Source organism: Gavialis gangeticus, unplaced genomic scaffold (genome assembly GCF_001723915.1).
Source record: "Gavialis gangeticus isolate Ggan-Ray unplaced genomic scaffold, GavGan_comp1, whole genome shotgun sequence".
NCBI classification, from domain to species: Eukaryota; Metazoa; Chordata; order Crocodylia; family Gavialidae; genus Gavialis; species Gavialis gangeticus.
Genome location: NW_017729032.1, coordinates 8412084 through 8433953, shown reverse-complemented (window position 1 = coordinate 8433953; position 21870 = coordinate 8412084). Strand labels below are relative to the sequence as shown.

General features: G+C 43.8%; 1 long non-coding RNA gene across 1 annotated transcript; it reads left to right on the top strand.

The window, feature by feature from the left end:
- The first annotated feature begins 1338 nt into the window (after positions 1 to 1338).
- LOC109302985 lies at positions 1339 to 21373 on the top strand. The gene is made up of 3 exons (XR_002098977.1): positions 1339 to 1353; positions 14694 to 14696; positions 21153 to 21373. It is a non-coding gene; the product is annotated as an uncharacterized LOC109302985 (long non-coding RNA).
- The last annotated feature ends 497 nt before the right edge of the window (positions 21374 to 21870 follow it).

The following is a 21870-nucleotide window of genomic DNA, read 5'->3' as shown; positions in this document are numbered from 1 at the left end:
ACTGAACATGCAAAGAGCGAAGGAAGGGACAAAAGCATGTGGGAATTCCACAAAATCAGCAGGAAGGTCTGAAAAGTTCTGGAGCAAAAGTTGAAAATGGAAAATCTTTTTCCTTTAATTCTGTTAAGCAACTAGAAAATGGAAAATGTGACAGGTGGGTGCATAAGGGGGTCTGGGCGACATGGCCATCAGTCTTACGTCCTCCGACCTATTTTGTCAGGGCAATTACACTGGGTAGATCAGATGCTGCTTGCTAGTAACCCAACGTGGGATATACTAATATACTGGGGTGGCAGAGATGTAACGAGGCAACTTGGGACAGGTGGAAGCAGCAGAAACTTCTAGCAATGGCTGTGACACTGGTGTAATTGTGCCGCTGTGACTAGCTGTTAGTTTTTTATCTCACCGCAACTGCTGAAGTCAGAGCCAGTGCAGCTGTCCTGGTCACCCTTTCTTAGTTATGCTACTGCTAAGTGGCCAGGATGAGGGACTCTTTGGGTTAGCAAGCAGAGCTGGCTAAGTGTGGAAGGAAATGCCAATTGCCCCAACTCAGGAATCCCCAGCCATGCAGAAGACACTGCGTTTTCCAGGATTGGGATTGTTTGCTGTGAATGTGGTGCTATGCTCATTCCTCCAGAGTACTCTTGGGTTTTGAGAATCAAGGAAGGTGGCTGAAGTGATAGCCCGGGCAGCTTTAAAGAGGAGCTAAAGGCACAGCTTGATGAGGAAAAGGGGCAAATCCTGGAGCATGAGGCAATCATCATCACCATAGGAAAAACCACAGCCATTCCTTCCCAGTGAGGCTTCGGTCCTGTGGGAGCTTCACATACCCAGAATAGGACCTAGAGCTCGCAAATCTCTTTTGCTCTGTCTGATATACCTGAGCTCTGCTCTCCAATTAATAAGGCAAATCAAATCCACTGGCATTTGCTCAGGTGAGCAGAGCCAGTATTGTGCAAATGTGTTCTTCCTCCTTTCCCTTAATAATCAGTAGGTGGCAAAGGAGAACAGGATGGTGGATAAAGATGCACAGAGGTAGAAATGCATGCAAATGACAGAAATGAAGTGGAAGCAAAGGCAGTACTTATTTTATTTAGTTTCTGAGGTATTCAAGGATGTAGTCATAACAACTGCACTATTATCTGATATTTTCCCCTGGGTGAATGGCAGATTGGGTCAAGAATGACCTACCTCAGTTCCTTTTTATTGCTTTTCCTCGTTATCTTATTATCTGGTGTGACCATGTGTCAAAGTGACATTGTTTGACAATGGCATCAAATTCGCAGTAGTGCATGAGAAGACATATGTGTTTCATTCAGTCCTTCTGACCTGTCTTTGGGACTACATAAGCCAGTAAAGCCTCAGGAGGGAACTTTATTTTTTTCCTCTCTCTCTGGTGTGAAGACCAACTAATGATAACTAATAGCTTGAGCAGCTCTAATTAAACACCACATTGTGGCACATCTGACTTGGCAGGTAACTGGTACAGTCATAGCCTGAAAGCAAAAATCAAGAGAGCTAAGCTAAGCTAACTAAAAAATCTTGGCTTCAATTTTATGTTTAACCATTTGAATGCCAGTAGATTTGTCCATGGATAAGTACACCTTATTCATTCCAGGGGGGAAAGGTGGGAGAGGGGTGGAGATGGGATGGAACCGGAGAGGGCTGCTTTCAAATGAGTGATTTAGAATATGGCCAGACCGCAATGTATGTGAGCTTGCACATGCACACACATGCACGTGTGCGCACAAACACACACACACACGTGTATGCATGTATATGTATGTGCGTGTGTGTTTTATTTGTGTGTGTGTGTGTCTGTAATATTGTTATCTCTCCTTGTCTCTCTCTCTCTTCAGGAGAGGAGGTTTAGCCCCCCTGTCATTATTAAGTTTGGCCTAGACGGTCCAACAGCAAAAACCTCACGTGTCAGGAAGAAAGTATTTAGCATCATATCTCCAATTTTAAAAGACTACGGTCTGTGGTTTCTGCGTGCAAAAAAATAAATAAAATAAAAGCCCCAAAGCAATGGGAATATATGAAAAACAAATATCCGTTTGGATTATTTTGGATGTGATTAGAGATGAGAGGCCAGTTCTGGTTGCAAAAACTAAAACAAGTCAAGGGCTTCAAAACTAACAAGGCCAGAAATCCAATACCGAACTTTAATAATTTATCTGCAGCCAGGTAATCAGGGTCAAGCTGTAGGAGACATCCAGGGAACAGGTAGGTGGTGGGAAAGGTGGTGTCAACTGTTCATTTGATTGACTGTCTCTCAATCTAAGTCCCAGCGTGGTATGAAGGGCTGCTGCTGCACTGCTGGAGGTGATGTCTTTTTTGGATGAGATGTAAAATGAAGTCCTGACTACATGCGGTCAGTAATGATCCTTTACCATTCTCTGTAAGAGCATGAGCTGGCCCAGGTGTCCTGGCAGGATTCCAACTCTGGTAATTACATTCTGCCAATCTAACTTGCCCCTGCGGCTTCAATTAGTTATGATATTCTTCTCTTGCTGTACTAAACTGTTGTGCAGTTGTTCTGTTCAAGTGTCTGTGTCTCAGGCATGGGTGAAGAGTTTCCCATTTAGGACATGTATCTTTTAACTTCTACCTGAAAGCAACGTCTTTTAAACTCAGTACAAATACTGGCCTTTGTGATTACTGTTATAAATATTAGAATGGCTTTGGAGCTGGAAAAACATGGGAAGGGCCATCAGTGAAGGGTAACTGCAAGTCCTGCTGAGCCTTGTTATGCATATCATGTCTGTTTAATAAATAACATACACGGTAATAATGTAGTTAATGTTATTTCTGGCCACCTTTGATTTACAGCCCGAACAACCATTTATAGCTGGGTTCAATTGCTAAGTACAGAGTCAAAAAGCCCAATTCAGTCTTTGCAAGTTGGTCTAAGTTGCAGAGATTAAATGGAAACAGAAGTGAACACACATTTACCTTTGATTCAGGAAATATAGCCACATGCCTGCAGTGGCTCAGGCCAGAAGCCAGGGGATGCTACAGCACAGCTCTCTGGCTGTGTGTTCACTTCCTCTTCCTCCTGCCCACAAGGGCAATTATTTTGGGCAGACGGCCGCTTACCCAGCTTTGGCAGGCTGTCGAGGGCTGCATGGGTAGCCCCGCCCCTTCATAGGTGCCCCGCTCCCTGGTCACCACCTTGGGACCAATGTCCCAAGGCCAGCACTGGTGGGGCCCAGAACAGGCCATAGTTGCAGCCAGCAGTAAGTTTGAGCAGGAGAAGGGGTGGTTAGTACCTTGCCCTGGCCCCAGACCCCATCTGGGGTTTGTTTGAGGGTGGGGGGAAGCACCGCCTTTCCATAGGCTGGGCTGCATCCCTAGCTGGGCTTACCTTGCCCCCCCTTGTCTGCCAGCCCTCACTGCTCCAGCTAGGGAGCAGAGGGGCATGGCCAGGCATGCTTTTTGGAGCAGACAGCACAGCCCAGCACAGACAGGGAGGCAAAGCATGCTGGGATGCTGGGGGACTATGATTGAACTTGAAGCAGGAAGGGGTCTGAGACAGAAGTTTCATAAATTGGTTTGACCCAAATCAGTTAAGTCTGAAGCTACATTCAACCAAGTTTATCTTAAACCAGTTTCTCCCATCTTGAAACTGGCTTACATGCACTGGGCTTCTGTTCTGTTACAGATTTAAACCAGTTTGTGATCATTTAAACCAGTTTATATGTAACTTCTCTCCCTAGCCAGTGACAACAGCCATTGGCATGAGTCCAGAGTGAAGCTTGAACTCATATCTCCTAAGCTATAGGGAGACACTTTAACCACTCTCCCATCATTCTGCATATTGGCATATGCAACATGATCTTTAACAAACTGGATGAGGGGATTAATAAACACCACCAAGTGGAGTGATGCTGTATATACCAGGGAAGACAGAGGAATAATTTGCTCCTAAGTGGTGTTTTGTTACTTCTTCCTTGTATTCCTTACTCATACTGCTCAGTTAGTAGCATCTGAAAATGTTAAATTTCATTTAGAAAGCCACAAGATAATGCTGTTGTGTTTTTAATAATTGGATAGACCTACTTTAAGAAGGGGAAGAAATCTAGAAGCCAGCAACACCAAGGGAGACCAAATGGTGACAGGGAACAGCAAATGAAAGTCAGATGAGCTAGTGGTGTGATATTACAAAAAACATGACTGAGCACTACATATACAGAGATATCATGTCCTTGATCAGGGAAATGATAGTTTCTCTGGCTCGATTGCATCCGAAATACTATGTAAACTCTGCCTGCCAGAAAGACTTAATAAAGTTAGAGGGAGTTCATGGAAGAGAATTTAAAAAATGATTAAGGGGCTAGAGAGACTGATTAATGAGGAATAATTAAAGAGCTAAATTATGAATAAGCACCTGAATCTAGTGATAGGTGTTGCTGGGAGTTTTGCCATTGACTGAGAAGAAGCAGTATCAGCCCTTCAGAGGGAGATATAACAGACTATTTTAAAAGTGTAAAAATGAAAAAGAACTGCTTTTTGTGTTGGGGGAGGGGTAAAATAGGGGGAAGGAGTTGGGTTTAAGAGATGAAAGTTCCTAATATTAAATATTACCTGTAGAATACATCTTCTAAGGTTAAAAGCTTCATGGTGTCATAAACAAAGACACAGAAGTGAGAAAAGCATTCAGAAATGTAGAGGAAGGACTAAATCTGCATTGTGACTGGATGCATGGATTACCCAGTGCTGTAAGTCTCTTCCATCTCTAATTTATATGGATCTCCATGCCCAATTACAGCTTCCCATGCAGTAACAGGGTGCATTGTTGTGCTTGGCTACCCTCAGCATCTGGAACATGCATCACTAATACTGCTGGCAACACTCAGCTCTCCAAAGCAGACCGAGTAGCATGGGGTTCTCACATTACCACCCCCCTTACATCAGTGAGCAGAGCTGGCCAACTACAGAGCCAGGAAAGAAGGTATGTTAAAGGATAGTGTAGTTGTTTGGTTCCCTAGACCTTTGAGAAGCATTATCCCGGCTTCAGGCACAGTGCTTCCCACAGCTTGTACTGGAGCCCAAGCAGTAGTTAAAGGGCCCAGCAACCTCCTCTTAACCAAGTTTTGTGGAATGCAAACATTAACCAATGAAGATAAAATCACTTCCTGATTTGATCATGCGCGGGAGTTTTTCTAAGGAACTTTCTTTAAGGTCTCTTTCATTTCATCTCAGTGTACAAAAATGAGTTTAAATGTGATTTTTAATGGGTGTCTCTCTTCATAGCTAAACATGTTAACTTATCTACTGATAATACATGTGGCAAATAAAACAGCAAAACTCGCATGGCATATATCAATGATTCTTGACATTTTTAGACTTCAGGCACCCCTCAGGAAATGTCAGCTCTTAGCTTTTGGGGCAGGGTTTGGTTTTTGTTTTTTTTTTACTAAGGAAAAATAACAGAGATATTCTCTGGTTGCAAAGAACTCATAAATCCAACAGCAGGTCAGACTGCTTTTGACACTGTGGATTCCTATTTGAAACCTCTGGGTTTATTTTGCAAATTTTGTTTGCACTAGAACATTGTGTGGAACCCTTGAAAGGATCCTGAGGCACCCCAGGCCAGCAGGACACCCTGGTTGAGAATCACTCGCATAAATTCTTGTTTGCTTGTTTAAAATAAGCCCACAATTCAGGAAAGCATTAAATATATGCTTAACTTTAAGCACAAAGTCACCCCCCTTGCCCAATTCTTTTCTTAACCTTGGGTGAATTGAAAATAGCTCACCTAAAGAGCAGAATGTGACGGCCACTGGCTGCATCTAAGGCCATGTACAAATGTTTGTGGGATCTGATCTACAATTATGTGGCTTACCTTAAGCAGCATGGTTGTAGATAGGATGCTGGCTGTAGAGATGTTCATCTGGTCTGGGAGCCTGATCTAAGTCAATTGGGGTGGGCAGGATCAAGGGAGCTAGTGGGTCCATGGTGCAGTTGGTGGGCTCTGTAAGGGGCTCATGGGTCTGTGGGAGGGGTGTTTTGTGGGATCAGGGGGGTTGGTGGGATTGGAGAGGTTAGCAGGTCTACAGGGTGGAGCTGACAAGATTGGGAAGGCTAGCAGCTCAGCTTGGGTTTAGCAGCATTTGGGGACTGGTGGGTCTGCGGGGGCAGAAGGGATTGTCTGGGGGTGGAAGGGTCGGACAGCTAAAGATAGCTCTATCAGGGTTGGGAAGTAGGGAAGGAAAAAGGGCAGCCCAAGGCTGGGGCCAGCAGCTGGGCTTTCCCAGCCCTGGGGCTGCGCTACGAATGTGCACATTCCCAGGATCTGATCTGCAATCATGCAGCTCACTTTAAGCCTCATAGTCATAGATCAGGGCTTACATGTGCACACATTCACCAGTGTTGGGAGTCATGCCAGGAACGTGATCTAAATAAGTCTGCGTGCTGGGGAGAGAGGGAGCAGGGGGTGGGGAGAAGGACCTAGTGTGTCCACAGCAAGGGTTGTCCTTCTGGGGGGGTTGCACTGGTACACACATTCAGGTTAGATTGTGCACAGGTTAGCTTGATCTATGTAGTTCACCTCTTGGGTGAACTAAAATTAGATTGGGTTAGCCATGTTTGGCCAATCTAACTTTTTTGAATGTTTGTACAGTTTGGTACTTAGGTTGACTGAACCCTAGTTAGATAGATCTGAGTGCAACATCTGTACATACCCTAAGATTTTAGGGTGCCTATACATGTGCTTTGATGAGAAGACTCAATTAAGTCTAATTAGGATGCTCCAACATGCTGCAGCATCGTGTGCATTCAGCATCCCACATTTCAAAATGGTGACAGGGTTGCTTTAAATAAAACTCATTGAACAAGTTAAAGTGCCATCGTGGCCATTTTGAAATGTGAAATGCTGAATACATGTGATGCTGCAGAGTTTTAATTAGAGCAGCTGTCTGGGAGCCACTTTAATTAGAAAAGCCCCCTCCTCCCAACCCTGGAGTACAGACACCCTTAGAGTCTCTGTCCTATACTGCATCCAAAAAGCCAGTCTTTCCAGTTTCTTAGTGCTCACATGTTTAAGTTGTGCCAGTCTGAAGTGTCTTGCTAGGTCGAGGTCTCAGTTTGGTGAATAATATAGCAAATTATCAACTTGATTTGTTGACAAAATTAGAAAAGGGTAATTAACAGTCGGAAAGAGAGAAGTAGCTTCAAATTGCACCAGGAGCAAGAGGTGTATATCAGAATAATAAAGCAGGCTTGAATCCAAATCCCCGTTCAAAACCTTGTTAAACAAATATGCTTCTGTGCAGCAGACCTTGAACTAATCTTTGGTGGTTCATAGAGTTTGTCTGTTTAAATGTACTATAAATCATACATTACTGCAAAGCAGGCATCTAGTTGGGAAAAAGAGAGAAAATAAATCACATAAGGGATTCTCAATTTTATCAACAAGAAAAACCAACAGGGCTACTTTTTTGAGATACTGGTTATATTAATTTTATCACTAGAAACATTCATTTCAGCTTCACACCCCTTTCCTCCCCCACACATTTTTACTACTGAAACTCTCTTTTTTTTCATTAGATATGATATGCAAACAGTTTTCTTTTAGCTCTTGAAAGTCTTTGAAATCAATTCAGTTAAAAAATAGAAATAATCCTAGAAAAAATTGTGATCTGGGAAGAATACACCCCAGGCTGAGAAAACATGATTTTGTTCTTAGTTCTGATTTAGGAAGCCCATGTGTTTTGTCCGCTATAACAATAAACAGAACAGGAAAATAAATGAATTGTATTTAGCTGCTAACAAAGATGCATAGAATAAGTATTTGTAGTAACGTTCCAGCCTGTGATGGAAAAATCATTTTCCTAACCCATCATTTTGACCTTTTCATCTACTTTTTGTTTGTTTGTTTGTTTGCTTTGAATCCCTTCACTGGCTCCCACTTCTGTTACATCAAAAATAAATTACTTGACTTTCAGTGCACCTCATCTTACCTTTCATCTCTCATTCCTAGTGGAGGTACCAACTCCTGTGTCCAGTTACCCCAGGATGTCTGACTCCATCGCCCACTGGTTATATTTCTAAGCAAGCCGCTTTTACCAACATGGTTGGGAGGTGCTCCTCATTAAAATCCTTTAACTACACAACAATTTTATTATACTTGTTCAGATTCCTTTTTAAAACTCTTCATTACCATAATGACTTGATACCACTTAGAATGCGTCCAGATGAGCCCGCATGTGCTTCTTGCAGCATCTCAGACCCCTTTGAGATGCTGCAAGAGGCATGTGTAGGAATGAGAAAATGTTCCTTGCAGCGCAGGGGCAAAATTAGACCCCTGGATATCCAGGGATCAAAAAAACCTGCACAGAAAAAAAGCAGGGCAGGGCACGGCCCCAGACCATACCCTGAGGCAACTGGAGGCTGGGTGCTCCATAGAGAAGCTCTGGCCGCCAGAGCGTCTTTATGGTTAGCCCTTGCCCTAGTGCTGAAGCATGCTGCCTGCCTGTGACAGCAGGCAGCATGCAGGGAGATTCAGCATGCAGACAGCAGGCAGATTGCAGGGAGCCTGGGTCCAGCTCCCTGCAATCTCTCGGCCGAGGTCATACGCCCTATAATACCTAAAGTCAGCACAATGGTCTTGGTGGGAGGAGGCCAATGGTGTCCCATAGGGTTCGTTTCTTGGCCCCATCCTGTTCAACATCTTTATCAACGATTTAGATGAGGCTGTGGAAAGCACTCTGGCTAAGTTTGTGGATGATACTAAGTTATGGGGAAAAGCGGTCATGCTAGGGGATAGGATGTGAATACAAGCAGACCTGGACAAGCTGGAAAGGTGGGCAGAGCGGACCTGGATGAAGTTCAATAAGGGCAAATGCAGAGTGCTTCATCTGAGGAGAAGTAACCAGTGACATGAATATAGGTTAGGAAGAGATGTCCTGGCCAGCACAATGACTGAAAGGGACCTTGGGGTTATGGTTGATCACGGGATGAACATGAGCCACCAATGCGATGCTGTAGTCAACAGAGCTAATAGCATAGTGGGATGCATTAACCAGTGGATCACAAGCAGGGCTAAGAAAGTGATATTTCTTCTCTACTTGGCATAGATGAGACCCCAGCTGGAGGACTGTGTCCAGTTCTGGGTGCTGCACTTCAAAAAAGATGTGGAGAATCTTGAAAGGGTCCAGAGAAGGGCCACAAGAATGACTTAGGGCTTTGAGTACAAACCTTATGAGGAAAGACTAAGGGATCTGGGACTGTTCAGCCTGGGGAAGAGAAGACTGAAGGGGGACCTGGTGGCCATCTATAAGTATGTAAGGGGTGAATATCGGGAGCTGGGAGAAAAACTGTTCGCTAGGGAGCCCCAGGGAAGGACAAGGAGCAATGGCCATAAACTGTTGGAGGCTGGTTTCAGGTTGGATGTAAGGAAGAACTTCTTTATGGTAAGGGTGACCAGAATCTGGACTAGACTTCCCAGGGAGATGGTGCAGTCCCCAACCTTGGAAATCTTCAAGAGGAGACTGGACAGACACCTTGCTGGGATCATTTGATGTCAGCAGTATTCCTGCCCAGAGCAGGGGTTGGACTTGATGAGCTTTCAAGATCCCTTCCAGCCCTTCATTTCTATATTCTATGACTGATTCTATGGTAACAGCTCCAGGACACTGGGCTACTTCTTGCAATACATGAGCAGGTCACAATCCCTATTCAGCTACATGTGGGAGTAATAAAAAAGGCCCTTATTATGGCCCTTCCTAGTTGAGACAGCAGGGTTTCTGGCCCCAGACTCTCCAAGCATGTGGTTGGAAAGTGGCAGGAAACCAAGCTTTCCTGCCACCTTGCTCCACACTGTAGTTGATAAGTACAGTGGGTGGAAGGGGCTGCTTCATGAAAAGGAGAGAAGTCTGAATCTTCCACCAGCAGAAAACTACAATTTTGTTTTCTGGTCTATCCTTGGGCAACACACCTATCTGCCCTTTGTTGGCAGCAGTTACAATTGAGCCTTATGACTTTGTATTATATCTGCCGCCACAGTGTCCTCAAGGGACACTGCTGTTTAGTACAGAGTATCTGCGTTGTGTATTACAAGGGTGCTTGCAATTTCTAACCTGGGATAAGTACCCAGTTTTGCTGGGTTCTGTACATGCTTATAACAAAAGGTCTTTTTGATTGCCAGAGAGCTTTCACTGTAAAGCATGATGATGAAGCTTAATTTCTGAAAGTACAGAAGCATTCTGTGGGTTTTTAATGAAAATTTGTGCAACATAAAAAGAATGCACTCTGGCACAGTAGCAAAGGCCATGTGGGTTTTATAATCCACGCATTTATCCAATAGAAATGAATATAGGAGAAGCAGACTATGCATTGCATTATTATGCAAGAACGTAGAGTCTCCTTTGTGACCAAGCATTTATGCTTATTTCATTTTTTCCAAGGTTTGTGTGCACTAATGTAATGCTAATCAGAGTAATGATTTCAAAAAGACACTTTACTAATCCTTTAAATGCTTATCCATATTAATTGAGCTTAGGGGAAGCACATTATTATTTGTCATTATAGTTAGAAGGCATACTTGCTACCTCCCTCCTCTTTATTTCGGTTTATTAAAGAATCTGTTACATAATCAACCCAACATCAAAGTTGTGCTAAGCAAGGACAGTAATTACTGTATTCTTTTTATATATATATTTAAAAAAAAAATCTTTTCCCTCTCCCAGTGAATAGAATATGTCAACATTTGAATGATAAAAGAATACAAATGTCTTTCGCTGTCTGATTTTAAATGTTGATAATAATCTAAAAGAGAACACAGCTCTGAGAGAGGTTTCTGTCGTAATTCATGCAGTGTTGTTGCCCCCACCTCCAGGAATTGAAAACTCTCATTAAAACCTTGTTGTGTGTGTATATTTGGAATGACTCAGAGCTGCTGAAAGGCCTGATCCCAAACCCTTTAAAATCCTTGGGAGACCTTCTGTTGATTTTGGTGCCTTTTGATCAGATGTAAAGGCCTTCTGTCATTTTAGGTAGTTGCTTTTGAGGAAGAGGGAAGATGATTTCAGGTTGGGCCTACAAATCTTCAGTGTGCTAATGACTCTTGTCCATGAACTGTTAGACATTCACCTGGAAAAAATGTGAGATCTCAATTCCAATTCTTGCTCCAGTAAGTTCTTGCTATAAAGCAGCAAAATATTCAGTAGAGCATGGCTTGGACTCTAGGGCTTCCTTTACTAAGCTATGAAGCCCTGCTGTCTCGCCCTCTCATTAGCAGCCCCATACCTAGACACCTGGTGGCCCCGGGCAAGCTTTTAGTATTGGGCCCCTCTTTGCCAGAGATAATGATAATAATAATAATTTTTAAATGACCATTTTCGGGCCCCCTTTCTGTCCGGCCCCTGGGCAGCCGCCCGGTAGGCCCATGCCTGTGTCTGGCCCTGCTCATTAGCCCTATATATAAATATTTTATACAGTCTGTGCAAATTGGAACAGCTCCTTTACGAGAAATTGCCCCTCCCCCTCACTTGAAAAATACCCTGTATTTTGGATCATTTTCTTCTGCAGAAGGGCATACAAGCTCAAATCCGCATAGGCTGAAGAGGAAATTTAACCTGGGTCTCCTGTGGGAGTGCCCCAGCCCTTGAGGTACTGGATGAAAGGGTTAAGGACATTGTCACCACTGCTGTCTATGCTTGAAAATGTACCTTGGCTGCAGGAGAAAGTAAAGGATGTGAATCATCATGAGAGACATCCACCAGCACATCCCAGAGGTAGGGGCCTAAAGCCTAGACAGGCTGGTTTTAAGATATGCTCTCTTTTCTTCTGTATATTCTCTTGACTAGCTTAGCTGGCTTCTAACTAAAGCACTAGCTTTTGTGGGTGCCATTCTTAAACCTCTCTCTCTTTTACTGGGGGTAGGTTAGGTGCTGCAGCAGTCAGCAGCCCAATGTTTTTTGGGGCAACTAGGCTCATTGCGGTGGGTCTGGAGGTTCGATAGGCTTTTTCAGGCCTGAGCTTTGTGGGAGCTTTTAGTAGAACTTGTTTCTGTGGATAAATTTTAGGCTCAAGAGCTTTTTAATCTGGATAAAACATCTTGAAAGTTTTTTGTGTATTTCCATACAATGTTCAAAAGGCAGCAGGGGAATAATTATAGCAGATAGACTGATGAACAGACCGAAAGATCTGTCCAATGGCCAACCACATGACAAGTCCAGATTTCTTTTCTGTAGGGATATGAATTTATGTGATCTTTACAGAACTAGGGTGACTTGCAATCTGTTGTCCATTGTTCTGTTCTCAATTTTTTTTTTTTATTTGCCCTCCATCCCTTAAAAATGCATTCATTACCACCTAGAACAATTTTACATTCTGCATGATTATTGGCTTCATTATGAGGTGTTCAATTGAAATTCATTGGGATGAATGTTTATGGTCTTTTATAACTAGTTATTAAGGACTGTGCCAATGAAATTGCATGGGTTCAGAAAATGCAGCCCCCTCATTCCAGTCTAGTGGATTGATGGGTTAATCAGCTCATGCACCAAGGCAGTGATTAGCTGTTTTGATGTGCTCCTGCAAAGTGCATTCACATTACAGTGCTGCCTGGAAGTAAGTGGAAGGATCAAAGAAAAGGACAACAATGTTATGAGAAGAAATTAAAAATAGACCTATAATGTGAATCACATTTACATTTTTGGCCAAGAATGATCACTATTAAGCTGCAGTCAGCCCAGAGCTGCAGATGGCATGGAGCTAGAATCATATCCAACATCTAGAGAACCACAGAGGGCTGTCCTCAAGCTATTAAATTATTGTGATTATAAGCAAGATGTTACAGGATCCTTGAACAGCATGTTGATTAAAAACCAGTTTGGGCTGCAATGGCATGAACATTTTGTTTGTTTAACTTTACTTGTGTGAATATTCCTGTTTATATCGTTGTGTGAATAAAGATAAGCAGGTGCATGAGTGTGTAGAGAATCAGGATTATTGTATAACAGTTAAAGGAATAAAAAGCCAAGAACTGCTGGATGATGTATGTACCATTTTGGAGTAGTGGTCTATCATCTATTTGTTATAGGGTGTTATATTGTTGTATGCCATGGGGTATATGAGCATCTCCTACAACACTGATACCGATAAAAATGTCCATGATGGATTAACAGAGTCTTTTCCATGGTAAAAGTTCTGTTTCGATTAGGGATTTAGATTTTTTTCCCAAGATGTTATTAATTTATTTTGTTTTTTCCCTCTTATACATTGTGTTTTGCTTCTGGCAGTGATCAATACAGCACTGTCATTAATGCACCTAGTTAATTTACCTTTGCTGTACATGATGCTGGGAAAAGGGAATATTTTTTCTGCTCTCTGTGGTTGTCATTTTATAACCCAAAGCACACAGTGTTATTGTCCTTATTGTTACTGTATAGACCTATGAGAATTAGTTGTACGTCTGTAAAATTATTGTGCAATGTTGTGTGTAAATCACAATGGTTAGATCTTTAAAACCAAATGTGAACATGCAATAAATGGGAATTTTTCACGGGGAAATTATTGCCCTCATAAATTCCATGGTTTAAAATTTACAGCAAAGCATCTTCATTTTGCTATTTTTATAGCTGATTTGCACTAAAAGTTGGTTAGTAACGGCTAATAATGAAGGGACATAAATTCCCTATTTCCCATGAGGTGGTGACTATACCCAAAAATATCCCAATATTGTAAAAACCATAATTAAGCTTGATGACTTGGTCCTTGATGCAGGAGATATGTATTCATGGGCTTCACTTTAAGTATGTGGACTGTCTTTTTGACTTTAATCTTACCCAGAAATGGACTCTAGTTGCACAGCTCAGTGAATATTTGGTGTTTACAGGGCCAGGGTATAATGACTCTTGACAGTTTCACACATGGTTAACATCTAAGAGCGAAGATTTTAAAGGGCTGAGCTCTCACTTAGACACCTAGTTGTGAAATTACTATATTTACAAAAGGCCCAGAGCTTTGCAAAATCTATTGTTCTCAATAGTGTGGCTTCACCAGTCCTAATTATGAAAGCACCAAGATTGAAGAAAGCACTGCTACCAAAACCATTTTAAGCATGGGTGTAAATCCCACCTAAATCAATATGACTTGAGCATATGCTTAAGAGTTTTGTATATTCTTGGATAAGGAGATAAGGATGATTTTTAACACATTCACTGAATAGCAAATAGCAAAGCTTTTCAGCTTGTGCTCAACTTGCGCCCAATGACACCTGGTGTTCAAAGCCAACTCAGGCTAGAAAGCAGTGCTCACCCTTTAATCATGCCATATTTAACTATCCCTTATCTTTCAACTCACATCCTGAACACAAGCCAATGAGAACAGATAGGTGTTTCAGAGTGCTGTCAAGGTCAACAAACCCTGGAGTTCTCACAACTTTCACTATAAGCCCTCTTTCCAAATAATCATAACTTACCATTTGGGTTGACCTTATCATTGCAAGATTCACCTCTAGACTGTTGTGGGGTGTTTTCCAGCAGCCACCCTAGTCCTATTTCTTCTGACTGTGGCCTCTCATAGTACCACCCTGCTCCCTTGCCCTCTCCTGCCATTTCTTCATGCACAATTTTATATGGGAGGCTGGCTGCACAATTCCAGAGTCAGCGGTGTGTGTTTTACTCTGCCCTGCTCATCATCAGGCTGAGTTGGTTGGTCCCAGTCTCTGCACTTCCTTGTTCGAGCAAGTCCTTGCTTGTTATGACTGGCCTCAGCCAACTCGTTCTCCCACTATCTCCCTCTCTCTGGGATTTACTTTTCCTTGGTCTGTAGAGCACCGCTACAGATCCTTATACCCTGAGTCATTATACCCTGGCCCTGTAAACACCAAGTTGCTGTTTGGGGCTCTTTCTTTCTTTAGTCCCCTCCTAACTATCTAACGAACCAGCCCTTTCCTGGTGCTTGCCATCTCTGCCGTCAACTGATCCCTTCAGGACCTGCGGTCTTTTCCTGCCACCAGTCTCCCTCAGGTCTGCAGTTCCACCTTCTGGCTGGTCACTCTTGGGCCGCGTATCTAGGCTCTTATTTAATCAAGATTTTGTCTTTTTTCCCCCTGTGGGCTTTGTAGCCAGCTCCTCAGATCCTCAGTCTTTGGCTCTGGCTCTATCACTAGCCCCTCCATTTAGTCCAGTAGGCATGCTTGCCTCTCAGCTCAGTCCATTGGTTTACCTGCCCCTTCAGCTCAAGCCATTGAGCCCTATGTCAGCCCTGCCTTCTACCAGTTTCTCTCGGGCTCTCTTTTCTAGCCCCCTGACTGTTAGTCTCACGTTGGCCCACTAATCAATATGTGGAATACCTTCCCAGACACCCATCATGGCCTTTTTCCTCCCCTTCAGCCACTCCCAGGCCTTATAGTAAAATGGTCCACATAAAAAAAAAAAACAACAACCCAAGCCAAATACTTAAAACCTTTTGTGTGTCTGTCTAACAGCAACCTCTTCACCCACATTTATGTTGGTTCCCTGAAAGGTACTTGCATTTGCTTGTGTATAACTGTTCAGCAGCTTGCATTTCCAGGTTCTCTTCCTTCAGAGTTCAGGGTCAGACTGGCCCAAGAGGTAGGCTGATGGTACCCTGGTCCCCCACCCCTTCTGGAACATAGTCTTCCCAACTTGGCATAGGGATTTCCTCTGAGCCCACTGATTGACCCCACTCCTCTCATTGCTGCCATCTGCTCCAATGCACTTCAGCTACTACTTAGCTGCCTGCTTGGGCTCTGCCTCTTGTGGCTTATAACAAGGACACTTGCCCGCAGACTCTTATTCGCCATATAGTAGCCCACAGCTAACCCATCTTTGTCTTCCCTTAGCTGTTTATTTTCTTGAACTGGGCCCCAAGCTGCCTGCATCAGCTGGCAGGTTGTGTCTGCAGCTCTCTCAGTCTCAAAGTAGCAGGGGTTAGGAGCCCCCGGTACACTTTCCCATGCTTCATCCCAATGTACAAGTGAATTGATTTGGAAAAAATGGAGGAAAAATCATTTTATTTGTTTTTGACTTGTGGATGGGTGAAAATAGTATGTCTTGGCAAGATTTCAAGATGGATTGACTGCTTGCTTGCTTACATCTTCAGGAAGCCACCTTCAATGCTGGAGCACCCCTTGCAGCCTCATGAATCAGGAGGCCGTAAGCATATCTCTTGGACCTCCAAGGTCTGCTGATAAAGGTTGTGCCTTCTATGGAGAGCCAGAAGTCATGGTACTGGAATGGATGCTATTCTAGCAGTAGCGTTGTTTTCCCCCTGAAAGAAAACTAATCCATATTAACAAAACAAAACAAACAAACAAAAATCATAGCTAACATAATACAAACAAAAGGCCAACTGTGGGCGGACAGTTTACAATTCATTTGCTGTCACAAATTCATTGAAGTCTTTTCTGACTAAATAATTCATATTAAAATACCAAGAGTAGAGAAAACGGGGAGGGGGAAGAAACAAATAACACATTAAAGTCTCATAAAAAAAAACAAATACAACAATGACAATGCTAATTATCCATACGATCACTGCAATTCTCAACAGACTGATTTGGTTTGAGTGGAGCTGAAATAGATGAGTTCTCAAATTGCATTTGATTTGCTTCACTTCTTCTAAATGTTGCCAGTTGAACAGAATAACAAAGTGTGTGTGGGTATCTATAAGAAAAAAAATGGTTAAAAGGCTATTACTAATGTTGCCATGTCAAGCGTTCAAAGGTTAGAAATTGCCGGCTGTCTTTAATTCAGCCTTCTTGTCCATAAGCGTTATAGTGTAGTCCTAAATTACAGGGTCATGTACTAATTTCCCCCCTAACCTCTGCCTCATTCAAGGACTAGGATGGTTCTACTCTGGAGAAGAATCAAGATTGTGTGGTAAAGAAGGTAGTTATGTGTGAAGTCTCTCCTATGCGTGTAACACGCAGTGGAAGGTGTCTGGTGAGTTAAGTGAGGAACTGTGGGAAAAAGAAAAATGCTATCTGGTAAAGTAAGTTAAAATCCTGAGAAACTGGATGTTATTTCTGCCTCTGTCAGAACTTTCATGTGAAGCTGGGCAAATGGTGTAAGCTAAGTGTGACACGGGGCCTTTCTGGGGCTAGATCTCGAGGCAGTCTACCCACTTGCCTAGGGCAGTTTGGCCTGACTCTCCTGCCATGACTTGAATGTTACTCTGATATATTAAGCTGGAGGCTGCCCATTCAATACCCCAATGCCAGGGGGCTCTATCCATGGCTCCAAACCTGCCCTACACAGTGGCCCATACCTCGTAGATAGCATCCAGAATATTATTATTGCTTCCCAGTTTCAAGCCAGTCCAAACTCAGTACGTTGTTAGGCCTCTTTCATACTCACACTCACTCTCACTCTGCCCCTTCTCACAGGGGCCTCTTGCACTCTACCCCTTGCTGGGGCACATACAACCTGCCCTGCTCCCTTGAGCAACCTCATGGCCATCAGGCTTGCCTCTGGCACAGCACAGGCAGCACTTTTGGTTCTCTTGTGCTCCCCTACTCTAGATGGCAACACCTTGTGCTGAACACTGGGTTGCTTCTGCCCCAAGTCCCTCACTGGACAACTGGTTTCACGCACACACACTTGGGGTTGGCCCAGGTACCACCCTTCAAGCCATCCTTGCAGCCCTACTCTATACCCTGCTAGCACAGTCCTTCAGGTGCCCCAGTTCCACCCTACTCTGCCCTCAAACTGCACACAACAAGATCCCTCTGGGATCTCACACCCCTGTTGGGCTCAGATGTCTCCTTATTAGTGCACCTGGCCCACACTACTCTCACCATTACCCACCAGATGGCGAGGCCCAGAGTTTAGGTGCCCCTACTCGCCTTTCATTGGGGGAGGGTGGGGTACTTGGCCTGGTATTTCTTGGGAGCTGCCCTGCCACAGACAGCCCTACCAGACCCCCTTAACCTGGCAGGGTGAAGTTTGAGGTCATGCCCAGGACCAGGAGCCTCCTCCTTCCCCAAAGCCCCTCCCCTTACCTCTGAGTTGTTCCGTGAGCAGCAGCTCAGCCTGATGTTGCCTTCTCAGCTGCAAGCAGCAGACTGCTGCTCTAGCCTGTGTGTCTCGGCCCTAAAATGATCACCCTAATCAGGCACCTGCTGGTTGTCTGCTCCCAGCCCTTAAAGTGGCAGGCAGCCAAAGGTACACTTCCACACTAAGATTTTCAGAGGTTACCTTTGTTTTTTCTGTCTGCCCAAACTGAGACCCTGGGGGAGCATTTATACATGCAGTTAGGGAGGCTGAATGGACTCCAGCATAGTACAGGTCACAGTTTATTGCTCCCAGGCAACTCACTTGCACATGTGACTTTGGGAGGGATGTGGACAACCTAGAGAGGGTACAGAGGAGGCCACTTGTATGGTAGGGGGCCTCTGTGGCCATCCCTATGAGAAGAGGCTGAGGGACCTGAATCTCTTCAGTCTCTGCAAGAGGAGACTGAGGGGGGATCTTGTGGCTGCCTACAACCTTATCAGGGGCCACCAGCAGGGACTCGGGGAAAGTCTGTTCACCAGGGCACTCCTTGGAGTCACCAGGAATAATGGCCACAAGCTGAGGGAGAATAGGTTTAGGTTAGATGTTAGGAAGAACTACTTCACTGTAAGGGTGCTCTCACCTTCCCTGGAAATCTTCAAGAGGAGACTAGACAGGCACCTGGCTGGGGTCTTATGACCCCTGCCATCCCCAGTGCTCCTTCCTGCCCATGGCAGGGTGTCAGACTAGATGATCTGTCTAGGTCCCTTCCGACTCATTGATTCTATGACTGCACCATGTTGAGTCGGAGCAGAGCAGCCCCAGTTGGCAGAGAGCTTTGGGGGTCATGCTGCCAGCCCGGGGTTGCTCCGACCCAGTTCAGCACATTGCCGAGGGGCTGGTCTGAGCATGCAGGTGCTCCAATCTGGGGCTAGCCAGCAGGCAGCCCCTGAACTGAAGCACCCCTGTGCCCAACCAGCCCTGTTAGAGTCTACATGGGGGTTGCAGCACACTAAATAACGCTGCTGTAGGATAATATTTGTGGTGGGCAGTTCTATCCTATGGCAATGTTTATTAGTTTACTGCGGCTTAATAGTACTGCATGTGTAGACATTGATGATTTACTGTGGAGCTAATTAGTCAGCTGACAAGTGCATAGGTCCTGGGGTCAAGGGATGAAGCTAAGGTTTCCTTTCCCCAAAGCCGTATGCTGAGAATGGGTCTGATGAGGAACGTACACCCAAAGATCTGGGCAGGCCAGGGAAACTGGTGGTGGTTTATGGAATATGTGGAGCTGCTGTTTATCTGTGGAGGGGAGGGAGGAGGAAGATCAACAGCATGACTGTCCCTATTTGTGTATTGCCTGTTAACTAGCTAATGGGGATAAACACAGTAATCCTTCATGTTTGTGATGGAATGGTTGTGTTCTGTCTACAAATAACAGAAATCAACTTTTCAATTTCAGTTCAGGCTGAGTAATACCCTAGTCTCGACTGGAGAAAAAATAATGCAAATATTTGTCATTTTCAATTCATGCTAAGGATCCACAGACTTGCCAGTCAAGTGTTCTGTATGATTAACTCTTCTATACCAGCATTGGTTTTGAGAAACATTGGAAACTGCCAAATACTGATGGCAGAGCTTTTCTTGACAGAGCATTTCTCAATAAGAAGGTCCATCTAAATTAAAAATGTCCATCCCATAGAACAAAATAAATCCTATAATTCTCTTAAGCTGGGAAAGTTATAATTATATCCATAAGCCAGCCAGATGTACCAACTAATGTCTTTCAGACATGAATGCTGAAGTGCAAACTAGCTAGAAATGCCCATACATCCAATTATGGCTTAACTGGACTTTATGTGGTAAAAGACTAGTTAACACAGAGTGGTATAAAAGTTCTCTTTACACAGTATATTTCAAATTAGATTTTCAACCATGCTATGGGCCTCATCATCAGCTGTCTCAGACCTTGTTCTCTCACTTGTAGCTATGCTAAGGCTCAGAATATTTCTATTCTCCATGATGGCAGAATTTACAGATCACCCCCTATCTGTGAAAGACAGCATTGGTCTGTATTCCAAATTCCAATTCTCAAAATTGTTGTCATACAATTGTCTGCCCCCTAAATAGCGTGTATTTAATTTGTATATGCATAAATATATGAAAAGTGGATATTGGTGAAAACAGATGGGGGAACTCTATACACAAATGGTACAGAGGTCTCTATACACAAATGTGTTGAATGTTGACAGCAGCTGTGAGCACAAATTGGCTATGAGCTTCTGAAAATCAGAATCCCATTGATTCATTTGGGTCAGAGAGTGTTTACTAAAATATCTTTTGGGCAAACACGGTCTGGCGGATGAATAATACTGCTGGGAGAAATTAAGTGTAAAAGAAAGTCAACCTTTTAATTGAGTTATATAAAAAGCTTCCTTTTCATATATAGAATCATAGAAAATTAGGGTTGGAAGGGACCTCAGGAGGTCATCTAGTCCAACCCTCTGCTCAAAGTAGGACCATCCCCAACTAAATCATTCCAGCCATGACTTTTTCAAGCTGGACCTTAAAAACTTCCAAAGATGGAGATTCTACCACCTCTCTAGGTAACTTGTTCCAGTGCTTCAACCACCCTCCTAGTAAGAGTGTTTTCCTAATATTCAACCTAAACCTCCCTTGCTGCAACTTCAGACCACTGCTCCTTGATATGTCATCTGTCACCACCCAAAACAGTCTAGCTCCATCCTCTTTGAAACCACCCTTCAAGTAGATGAAAGCTGCTATCAAATCCCTTCTTAGGCTGCTTGTACACACCATGGGGGATAATCCTCATTAAATTAAATAGTTTAATAAAATTTAAACTTGTTTATTTTGGAGTGTTGCATCACTATTTCCACACACTAGGTTTTTGAATGAATTAAGCTTTGGAGCATTGCATCAGCATTTGCACGCACTAGGTTTTCAAATGAATTAAGCCTGGTCCCCAGCAGGTGCCACAGGAGAGTGGGATGGTCCAACACTGCCCTCACGGCCCATGGCCCTCCACCCCAATGCCCTGCCACATAGCTGTGGAAGCAGGGAGCCAGCAAAGGGCACAAGAAAAAAAACCAAACAAACAAAAAACGGAAGCCATTCAAAAGCAGAAGCAACTAGAAGGGGTGAACCCCCCAAAAATTGTAGCGCCATCTGGTGGACAAGGAGGTTCATTACATATTTTTGAGTGCCTTTGTGTTTGCATGCAATGAATCCATGGACAGTATGCTTTAATTTGTGGTGAGTCAAACTAAGTTACATCTGAGAAGTTTTACTTCAATGCGTCAGAAAGACTTTTAAAGTGTCTGGAAAACTTGCTCGTGCAAACAGTCATGTCGTTGCAGCACAAGAAAGGGCAAAAAACATGGCATGTACAAACACCCTTAATCTTCTCTTCTCCAAACTAAAAAAACTCAGTTCCTTCAGCTTTTCCTCATAAGTCATGTGCCCCAACCCCCACCCATTTTCACTGCTCTCTGCTGGACTGTCTCCAACTTGTCCACATCCTGTCTATAATGGGGCCCCAAAACTGGACACAGTACTCTAGATTGGTCTCACCAGTGCAGAATAGAGCAGAATAATTACTTCACTTGATCTACTGGCTATGATTCTGCTAATGCAGCCCAGTATGCTGTTAGCCTCTTGGCAACAAGGGCACACTGCTGGCCATCCACAGAGCCAGTTATCTAATAGAAGGCAGGCAGTATGGTCAGATATGACTTGTCTTTGGTGAATCTATGCTGACTGTTGTTAATCACCTTTTCCTCTAAGTGCTTAGAAATGGATTCTTTGAGGACCTGCTCCATGATTTTTCCAGGGACTGAGGTGAAGCTGATTGGTCTATCAGTCCTTGGATCCTCTTTCT